Source organism: Aptenodytes patagonicus, chromosome W, assembly GCF_965638725.1.
Source record: "Aptenodytes patagonicus chromosome W, bAptPat1.pri.cur, whole genome shotgun sequence".
Taxonomy (NCBI): Eukaryota; Metazoa; Chordata; class Aves; order Sphenisciformes; family Spheniscidae; genus Aptenodytes; species Aptenodytes patagonicus.
In genome coordinates, this window is record NC_134981.1 from 38,130,316 (window position 1) to 38,138,965 (window position 8,650).

Here is an 8,650-nt window from a genome sequence, read left to right on the forward strand (position 1 = left end):
ATATATATATATATATATAGAAAAAAAGGGGGTGGTGATTAATGAAAATATACTGGAAAATGTGAGACTTGAGCATGACACAGATGGTATAGAATAAGGGGTGGATATTGTCCTGGTTTCGGCAGGGACAGAGTTAATTTCCTTTCTAGTAGCTGGTACAGTGTTTTGGATTTAGGAGGAGAACAAAGTTGATAACGCACCCATGTTTTAGTTGTTGCTAGGTAATGCTTACACTAGCCAAGGACTTTTCAGCTTCCCATGCTCTACCAACTGAGAAGGCTGGAGGTGCACAAGAAGCTGGGAGGGGGCACAGCCAAACTGACCAAAGGGACATTCCATACCATGTGACGTCATGCTCAGTACATAAACTGGGGAAAGCTGGCCGGGGGGGCCGCTGCTCGGGGACTGGCTGGGCATCGGTCGGCGGGTGGTGAGCAATTGTACTGTGCATCACTTGCTTTGTGTATTATTATTATTATTATCGTATTATTATTATTATCATTTTATTTCAATTATTAAACTGTTTTTTATCTCAACCCACGAGTTTTTTTCTCACTGTGCTCTTCCAATTCTCTCCCCCATCCCACTGGGGAGGGGGGGAGTGAGCAAGCGGCTGTGTGGTGCTTAGTTGCCGACTGAGATTAAACCATGACAAAACTGTACTTGGATCTTCAGAAGTATGTAGAGCATAGAAGAGGGTGAGAGCATTAAAGCGTTAAAGCGATCTAAATTTATCAGAAACAGCTTCTGAAACTAGGTAGGCTGAGCAGAACATGTCTGTTGTGGAAAACTACTATAGGAGGTTATGATGACATTTAAGTTGGAAATTAATATAGAAAAGAAAAAAAGATATCTCCATATGAACAGTTCTCTTTTGTTAAGCAAACTTGGAAAAGTAGGCCAAGATTTTTGCCACAGATGCTCACACATGTTTTTAAAAGTCCTTTCAGTGAACCATGATATAAGCAAAGGGTAACTCACGGAATTTAGACAACAGTTGAGATTTAAGAACAAAGCTAATAATTACTGGTTTTGAATGACTGACATACCTCCAAATTTCATCCAAATTTAGTATTCTGAATACTATATGTAATTTAAGGTTCAGTTTGGTGTAGATCAGACTACAGACTGTGAGATAAGTGAAGAGATATAGCTCATTCCATATTCAGGGACTGTCTATATCAGTATATGAAAGCATTGAATAAATACAGTGAAACAAAAATGTATGGGAAATGCTGAGGTATAAGAAATACAACCAGAAGCATTTTAACTCCCACCAAATACTAACCATCAATATTTAAATACAAGTCTTAGAACTCATTTTAATATGAAAAATGTATAACGAATTTAAAATTAAATTATTTACTGCACAAACTTGGATGACAGGATGAAGTATGAGACCAAAAGTTAAAAATGTATTTTGGCAGGCACTTGAAATGTCTTTGACTTTCATTTGTTCTAGGAGTAGAATACAAGATATTTATGCGAGTATATTATACACTCAGATCGTTAATTAAGCAAATATTAAAGAAAAATATGGAAACATATTTAATTCCTTACTATTACACATTTTTGTGCCACTTCATGAAGATGTACAAAATACTTAACCTCGTACTAAAAACCCAGTGTGCCAAATATACAATCAATCTGAACCAAAGAATCAGGCAGGACAAAAATCAAAATTTTCATATAACAGGTTTAAAATCTGATTAATACAGATTTGATCCAGAAAGCTTCAGATGCAGTGAGCCCAATATTTAAAAACTAGAAAGAAAATGGCCACCTAATATTAATAATAAAAACCAAATTCTAATGTATGTTCTTCTTAACAGAGAAGTATTTGTACAATCAGATCCCAAACACAGTGAGAATTCCTCAGTACAAACACAGTTCAAATAAACAGTCCTTGTTGCAAAGTTTTAAATATCTTTCAGCTGCATGTTCACAATATGAAACATTTTAAGTAACAAAATTAAAAGAATGTAAGCATTATACCAAAGTACATAGCAACATCTAGTCATTATCATTTGTAGTAACATGATGAACTCTAGTATAAAGTATCTGTGCTTGTCTATTTATATCTATTATCCCTTCCAGGAAAGGAAGGTAAGATGTCTTTTTCAATTGCTTCAGGATTTCAGTGTGTCTACCTACACAAATAAGACAATGGGATTTGACTGTATTAAAGAAATGACCATTATAATTTGCATCATAGGATGTATAACCTCTAATTATTTTTTCAAGAGTTCTGAGCATCTCAGTGTCCAGTGTACTTTAATACAACTGACAAGTGCTAAACAGCTCTGAAAATTAAAACATAAGTGCTTGTTGACTCATTCTTTTCTGAAGAACTGTAATATTAAAATTACCACTGACTTTGATGGGAGCAGCATTCTGGGCAAAAACTTCAATAAAGCTGTAGGTAATAGTTCATATTTTGAAGCAATACCTAGGTATTAATTTTGAATGATACATAAGTATAAATTTGACCTATATTATTGAAATTAATTGATCATTTTATCTCTCTCAAGATAATGACTGTTTCTATTGGAAAGAATCAATATCTTGGTGACACTAGTGAAAAGCCAGGATAAGAACTCAGAGGCCATTCTTTTGTTATACTAATTGGAAGCTAAAAAGACTATTAAGAATCAAGCTTTTAAAAGAACAGCTTCTCCATTTCAAGTTTTTCACCCATGTTGTAACTGAAAATAGCCTGACTAGTAGCTTTTTCCCCTTTAACAGTAAAAGCATCCATCTCTAAGAAGGTGTTTCAGAAACATTAGGTGGTATTAAACCAAGGGTTACATGAAACTATGTTTAATGGTTTATCGCCATTAAGCAGTATTCCTTTCATGTAAGTTATCCAGCTAATGAATTGATGTTAAAAGGGTGCAACTGTTCTTCAAATATGTCCCAAATGAATGCTATCTACATGACATTTATTCTGTTGAAGGATAAAGTCATGCTATACACCTTCTCTAAAATAATAAGCAAGTAAATCCCAAATATACTCAACTTCTGCCCTGTTCCATCCAGGAAAGTGAAATAACAGCAAGTGAATACCCACTGTTCTAAATTTCACAAAGAGCTCAAAATAATAACTGTTAATCACAAGGAACAATTTAGATGAAAAGGAACAAGTTGAAGGAATTATAAACTGAACATACAATACTAAATTACTATTTTTTCATAAGCTACTTATCTTTACCCTACCCTTTTCTCTATAAAATTAAATTCCTGTATTTTCCCTAAAATGCACCTAGCTAACTTGTGAACTTAGAGCATGTTAATTTTGAAATAAGGAGACCAGATGACCAGCATGATGATAGGATCTTGCACATACTTAAATATGAGCAGATCTCATATTTTAATGCAGGTTCATTTCACAGCCAAATCTATTTGCATTATCCCTTTTTCTTTAAAAAAATCTGTATTGACACCAACTTGACATTTTATTTCCCCCATTTTTTAACGACTAGATTCATTTAGAAACTTTTCACATCCAAGTAAAGTGAACAAACCCATTTTTGGAAGGATTTTCTGCAAGCTTTGCCCACAATGTACAAACTACCATGTTTCTTAAAAGTATGTGTAGTTACTACAGAGGCTTACTTTAGGAAACTGGCCCAACATATGTGTTGTTTACACAGACAGACCTGATGAAGGAATTGCATGTAGAAAAGTCTGTCAGTGTCTTCCCAGCTATATTAACTGATCTAATGAATAGAATAATCTCTCCCTACCCCCCCCAAAAAAAAAAAAAGACACAAACCTATACCACTTTTTAGATCTGTTTGCTAGAACCACTAGAAGCTTAGATATTGTCATATATACTAAACACTATGGGATATAACTCACAGTTCAAAGATCATCTGAGTTTTGTGACATGATCTCCAAAAAGAACTACTGTGAAGGTTGATACAGTAGGCTCAGCTTTTGCAGTTCCTTTATTACCAATCAGCCTTAGAGAGAAAAAATTATATCACATATGACCAAAATAAGATTCACCTACAAGAATTTTCAAGAAAGACTAAAAACAGCTTTCTGACTAGCAGAAAGTTCCATCCGTGTTTAAACCAGGCTGAAACGCCCCAGCAAAGCTCTAGTATTCTAAGAAGGTTCAATGCAAAAAGTTAGAGTGTGTGAAATGTACCTCTTTCTCAGCTGCTCCTCTTTCTCTGTTTTTCCCTTCATGGACAAAAACGGGCAGCAGAGGTTTCTCCTATCTGTTGCATAGTTCTGTCATCTGAAACTTTGCCAAAAAAACCCCAAAGAAATTAATGGTATGAAAAGCTGTGAATAGGGTCAAGTGCAAATGAAATATTTTCTCAGACTTGTCTTCCTGGAGCGATGTTATGCTCTTCTCCAGATCCCTCTGAAAAAATTTCAGAGGTCCTCTTTTATTCGTTCAGAATTGGGAATTTAGAGATATGGTTCCTTCCTACTGGACACCCGCCCAACGTAAGTGATACTTATACTCTTATATAGTGGCATTTTTGCATGTTGCTATTAGAAACTCCTGGTATTTGTAAATAAGTGGAAAATAACTCAGAATTTGAAATCCCTGAAATACAAACTTCAGTCTACGAAGATGATGCAATAGCTTCAAATCAGCATTGTCTTGTTTTGATTTTCACTTCTGCCAGAAATCCTGCCTTAGACTTTGGCTGAGTTTTTTAACTTTTCTGTGCCTTAGTTTCCACATCTGCAGAATATAAATGCTTGTTTCTTTGTGAACTTTTTGGAAGATAATGATGATACTTTTTATAAACTTGCTAATTATTATAAATTGGCTCAAAAGAAATAGGCAAAACACTCTCAAAACACAAATACAAGTACACATTACTAAGTAAAAGTGAGTTTCCTGCAAATATTTTTCAATGATGGCTATTACGTATGTGTTTAAAATATTCTAAGAGACACTGAAAAGCACAATGTTTTTTTCCTTCATACAATGTGACACATCTGCCGATGCTATAAAATGAAAATTAGTGAGGTGTAATACTATACTTAGGATAAATTGTTTCTCATCATGCTCTTAATTGTTTACAATTTAATCATACACATACCCTTTCATTAAAAAACTCCTACACTCCTCCTTGCCCAACAGTAAGACATACAGAGGAGGTACTGGGTCATCTGTTTTTCTACGCATAGCTGGCTAACAGTTGTTTTCAGTTATATTGCAAGTGAAGTCACATTTCAGTGTGCAGAGATGTCATGCTGACCACGACAATCAGAAAGCCGCTTTCTCTAAGCAAGAAGCCTTTCCTGGGGAAAGCTGGGCCCTCAAGGGAGCATGGGGCTCATCCCCTTCACACCAGGATTACCCCATCCCTCCAGTGGTAAAACCAGGAGGGCTGTAGGGTACAGCCGGAGGTGGGTCCCTGATAACAAGCCTTCTTTAGACCGCCTCTGTAAAATGCCTGAGGGAGCTCCCATGGGCAGGAGCTTCGTGGGGGTGAGTCCCTGCTAAGGAACAGGCAGGAAGGTGCCATCTGGACAAGTGAGAAGACACGTTACAGAAAAGATGGGGAAGACTCTGGAGTCTAGAAAGAGGGAGAAACTCAATACAGGGGCTGTGCAAGCAACGCGTAAGAGGCTGAAGGGCAAACTGACCAAGATACTGGCTAGCTAGAAACCCCTTGGCACTTCAAACTGAATGACAAATAAAACCAAACAAACCCAGTGATTCCAATTAAGGATGATTCGGAAGGAAGTGCTCACTAAAAAACTCTTTCTCCTGGTAGAGGGAATCTGAGGGAGTGAATTGGCCAGGAGAGTCAGGCTGCCTAAGTTCCTACTACAATAACTACCTTTTTGTTTACAACTATTTATGATTATATACAAATGAAATTGTTTAATTTCATAAAAGAAACTCTACAAATTCCCCTAAATTAAAATATTTGTTATGCACATATTATACCATCTCTTATGTAATTACCAGTGATGTCATTACATGCATGTGCTGTATCTGTCTGTAAGTCTGGGTAAAACATTCCCTTGCTATAAATCTGCTGGCTGTTAGTAAGCTTCACAAAAAATAAGCTGCTTTGCCTATTACTAAAATTAAATTATTATTATTACTATGAAAAATAAATCAGTTAAAACTTTTTCTCTGTGTTCTTTAGGGTGAAATGAAACTTCTTTTTTTTATAAAAATAGCAGAATATTAAAAGTCTTGGGAAGGAGGTAAGGGAAACTATTCCCTTTGAAAATGTGGCATGAGAGGTAAGCAAGCAAGACTATTTAAAAAAGTCTAACTTTCTTACATTATACAGAAGTCCAGTTGGTACTGCAGAAAGCTGTGTTACTTGGACTCATGAAAATTAAAGCACAGGGAGATAGATAAAACTAGGGGATTTAAAAACTTACTTTGCGTGTCTATTCTTTACTGCAAATATGATCCTCAAAACCATGGTATCTGAACAAGCAAAGTGATTAGCAGTAGTAAGTGATGTCAGTAATACACAGATGGGGTTCCTTCCTTCTTCCCATCTTGAAGCTCAAAGAGTATAGATTTGCGGGAGATGGTGACTTGTATTTTTACAACATACTCTCTGCTTTTCCAGTAAATTAAATAGTGCTGGCACATGGTCACCCATAATATCAAACTATTAGGATGGTCCCCACATGCTTTGTGCCCTGCTCCCACCAGCCTGCCTCTTCAGTACGCTTCAGGAGTTATTGTGTTCAACGGTCCATCTGCAACAGGCGGTCTCTGAAGGAAGCAGAGGTTTTGCTAGCAGAGATGTGCACAGTTCTGTGCTTTTTGGTGGTTTTAATGTCTAGGAAACATCTCTGAGCATATTTAATTTACTAGTAGAGATACAGCCTAAGGGTCTAAGACTAGCTCCGTTTCCTGACCAAACAGGCTTTACTTTTTGTTTGAAAAGGGCTATTTGAGGCCATTAATCCAGGGCTTTGGGCAATGAGTTTGCTGGAGGAGTGTGGACTGAAGTAAAAAAGTATCACAACATTTACGCCACCCAGATACAAGACCAAGACTTCAAACATGGTTATGGTATTCTCTGAACACCATACATCTGTTGGATGTATCCATGATAGTGTATACCTAAGAGTGCAGAATGTAAAAGACTTAATACTTAATTTTATCATTCTTTAAGGGTAAAGGAGAAAAAATGCTACAGATCTCAAGAAATTTTCTTCTAGAGCTTCCGCACTCTATCTCACAGCTCCTCATCTGTAACTGTTCAGCTTCATTGCATTGTTGGTTTTGGGTTTGTTTTTTTAAAGACTAGATTCTTCTCTTTTCATTTATTTTAGTTCTTTCCTTTTTTTGATTGTTTCAAAATATTTTTTTTCCTTTTTTTGATCTGAGATTAACTTGGATGATAAAATATATTCAAAATATGGACACAAAATGTATCTTCCTCCATTACTTCAGAAGGAACAGTTTAGGCAGATTTTTGTCCTATCTTCTTGATTCCAATTCAAGAGAAAAGACACCTTGAAATATAGAACTCCATACATTCTTGTATGCCCAGCAGCTATGGAAAACTGCATTTGCATTGATGTAGCTATTTGACTCACTGTATATATGCATATACATATTTTGTTCAGCCATCTCTAATTCAGAGTCTCTGTAAAATGCAAAGAGCAATCTCATGTTGCCCTTCTGCTCAGGGAAGCGAGGCAGAGAGCAGAAGCATACCCGTGAAAGCACTGGGCTCCGGTGGAAGCTCCTGATGATGCAGCGCCATACCAGACTCCAGAAAAGCACAAGGTAGTTTGGTTTCCAAGCTACACTTTAAGAGCACATCATGCTTTCACCCCTGTTTCTGGAGAAAAATGCTAATTGAGAAAGAGGTGGTGCAATCACATCCTTGTTCCTTTCCATCCCCTTCAAACAAGCTTACTGCAGTAACTTCACCATCCTCACTCTTTATCTTGATCTGTACTCAGTGAAAACCACTGGGAGGTAAAACGTGTTGTAACAGCATAGAACATAATTGCACTATAGATATTGCTATCAAAATCCAGCCCCAACTCAGATACAGGATCATAGCAGTCCTTTTCAAATCTTCAGGATCCAGTTTTTCACCAACCTTTTTTTTGGAGGTATTAGAGACTGCAAATATTTGTAAGTTTTTCTGTATAGCTGCAATTTCCAAGTGCAAAACTGAATCTCAGGAAAAGACAAGAAAAGAAAATGCTCATTTTTATCACTGATATGCTTAAGAACCAGGTAAGTTTTACTTTTTTTTTTTTTTCTCTCTCCTGTCTTACAGCCTACAACTCTGAGCACTGTAGTTTTTCCAGAATCCTTGCTGCAACTTATACGACAGCTCTGGAACACACCTAATGACCTGCTGTGGTAGAGCTATGAGTTCATATCGTATTATTTTATCAAAGTGGTCTGAATTATAATTAAAAAACTTCCCTTTGATCTAAATCTGATAAAAGTTTTTAAGTGGCAAATTAACAGCAGAAGAATTATCTGTAAAATTGCACACAATTGAAAAACTTAATCACGTTAAACAGTTGAAAGACTGTGAAGTAAACTACTTCAGAAGTTAGGAAATAGCTAATTGCATCCAAATCGGGGAGAATTCCTATTGAGAAAATGTGTATAGTAGCAAATATGTACTTTCCTGAATTGGAGATTCTTCCTGCTGTACTTTCT